The sequence below is a fragment of the Gossypium hirsutum genome, chromosome A05 (assembly GCF_007990345.1).
Source record: "Gossypium hirsutum isolate 1008001.06 chromosome A05, Gossypium_hirsutum_v2.1, whole genome shotgun sequence".
Lineage (NCBI taxonomy): Eukaryota > Viridiplantae > Streptophyta > Magnoliopsida > Malvales > Malvaceae > Gossypium > Gossypium hirsutum.
Window position 1 is genome coordinate 78,848,918 of NC_053428.1, and position 2,802 is coordinate 78,851,719.

At 37.5% G+C, this 2,802-nt stretch overlaps 1 non-coding gene across 1 annotated transcript; it reads right to left on the reverse strand.

Annotated features, from left to right (window-relative positions):
- Positions 1-2,046: 2,046 nt before the first annotated feature.
- LOC121230129 (small nucleolar RNA R71) lies at positions 2,047-2,153 on the reverse strand. The gene has a single exon (XR_005928081.1). It is a non-coding gene; the product is annotated as a small nucleolar RNA R71 (small nucleolar RNA).
- Between the last annotated feature and the right edge of the window lie 649 nt (positions 2,154-2,802).

The following is a 2,802-nucleotide window of genomic DNA, read 5'->3' on the forward strand; positions in this document are numbered from 1 at the left end:
ATTTATGAATGGTTTCTCCTTAGATTTGGTGAATTCGATACTCCTAATCCTTTAATTTTATGTTTTACACTTAGGAGAGCATAGGAGAGTAAAAAGAGTGAGAAACGGGCCAAAAACGGAGAAAATAGACCCACGTGGGAAATCAACACGGCCTGGACTTTCTCACACGGGCATATCACACGGCCGTGTCCCTTTGGGAAGATTGAAGCACGACTTACACGGGTATACTACACGCCCGTGCCTGTTCAACAGCCTTGACCACGGGCTGGAGTAATCGCACACGGGTGTGTAACATGGGCGTGTCCCTGCCAAGCCCAAGTATAACCCTATTCGGAAAAGGCTAATTTTTGGGGCTCTTAGGCATTCTAAAGCCTATTTAAACACCTGATAAGGCACTTAGAAGGGGGATACAGAGTAAGAAGCAATGAATTACTCAAGGAAAGCCGATTGATCCATCTCAGAAGCCGGATTCATCATCAAGACTGAAGATCTCCCTTCAAGTTCCTTCAGGAGTTTTGGGTTTTCTTATGTTTTGTTATCTTTATGTTTTTGAGATGTTTTCTTTCATAAGTATGAACTAAACCCCCTAAATACATAAGGGGAATGAAACCTAAGACGGATCTTGTTATTATTATCTAAATTGTAGGATAAATATTTGACTTGTTCTTAATTATGTGTTCTTAATTCTTGTTTTTATATTCCAGGATATTGATTCAAGTTAAGCTCTTATTCAGAGGAGGAATAGACCCTGTATAAGAGTAAATTTATCATAATTAAGCGGATTTGATTGCACGCCTAGAGATAGGGTGATAAGATTTTATCGGATTAGGGTGAAACCTAATAAAGGAATCCATAGGTCGAGTTAATGCAATTCTAGGGTGTTAATTAGAAATAGATTTAAATTATTCAACCTAGGGTTAAACGTTATTAGTCTCGAGAGAGATAATAATATAACTTAGGGATTTCTTCAGATCAAGTTAAACGAATATATCGTCTGATTCAAAGTCAAATAACAAGTGAAGTCCAGGTGAATTTTTCCTTAGGTATTGTCTTAATCAATCGAATTTTCCCAAAAGTATTTTCCCAAATTTTCTTTCTGTGCATTCTTAGTTAGTAATTAGTTTAGATAACCAAACCTCTTAAATTCTAGGCTAGATAATAGAAAGGAAATAAATACAAGTACTCGTAGTTCCTTTGGGTTCGACAATCTGGTCTTGCTGAACTATACTACTGTTTGATAGGTACACTTGCCTTAATCGTGATAAAAAGTTAGTCTCAAGAACGATTCTTTCATAAATCTTTAAAACCTGTCACGAATATCACGTACTAAGTTTTTGGCACCATTACCGGGGAACTAGGATATTAGAAACACTCGATTCTTATTACTTTAGCCATTTTACTTTTATTGCACTTTAAAATTTTATTTTCTTTTCTAATTCTTCATTTATTTTCTTCTAACAAGTTTTTCTAGTTTATGACCAGAAGAAACCAGTCAGGATTGTTACTGTTTGATAGTGAGCTCGATCGCACAGTTTACAGAAACCGAAGAAAAATAAGGCGAAGCTCACGATACACAGAGTCGATCAAGAGGATGATACTTCAACCACAACCAAGGAGATGGCTGAAAACCAAGAAAATCCACTACATTTTGTGATTTCTATTAATCAGAATCCTCCTTTGCGCACTATATATGGTTATGCTAAACCTTCTTTAACAGGAATTGAATCGAGCATAGTTAGACCTGCTGTAGCTGCAAATACTTTTGAACTGAAACCTAACACAATTCAAATGATACAACAATTTGTTCAGTTTGATGGTTTGCAGGACAAGGATCCCAACGCTCACTTGGCAAATTTCTTAGAGTTTTGCGACACTTTTAAAATCAATGGCGTTTCTGATGACGCCATTCGCCTTCGGTTGTTTCCTTTTTCATTGAAGAATAAGGCTAAATAGTGGTTGAACTTGTTGCCACGAGGATCAATCATTACTTGGGAGCAAATGACTGAAAAGTTTTTATTAAAATATTTTTCGCTAGCCAAAATAGCCAAATTATGTAATAATATCTCTTCTTTTGTGCAGATGGATTTAGAAACACTCTACGATGCATAGGAGAGATACAATGACCTCTTAAGAAGATTCCCTCACCATGGGTTATCACTCTGGTTACAGGTTCAAACCTTTCATAATGGCCTGAATCCTTTGACTCGGCAGATGGTTGACACAGCTGCTGGCGGAACTATCAATAATAAGTCACCTGAAGATGCATATGAATTTATAGAGAAGATGTCACTGAATAACCATCAGTGGCAAGTCATGAGGACAAAGCCAACGAAAATAGCCGGTATTTATAATGTCGATTCGATCACTATGCTCTCTAATCAGGTAGAATTCTTGAATAAGAAAATTGATGGTTTTCTTAGTTCTTCACAGGTTCACTCAGTAATGCAGTGCGAAGCAAGTGGAGATGGATCAAGCAGTTCAGAATATCCACCTTATGGCCACAACATGGAGAACAAGCAGTTAAATTACATGGGTAACAATCTTCGATCTCAAAATAATCCTTATAGCAGTACTTACAATGCAGGTTGGAGGAACCACCCAAATTTTTCATGAGGAGGCCAAGGGAATCAGAGACCACTACCCCCAGGCTTTCAACAACCACCCTACCAACAAGAGAAAAAGCCGAACCTTGAAGAGATGCTAACAAAATTCATCTCAGTGTCAGAAACTCCTTTTCAAAATACCGAGACAGCACTTAAAAATCAACAAGCGTCGATCCAAGGGCTCGAAACTCAATAGGTC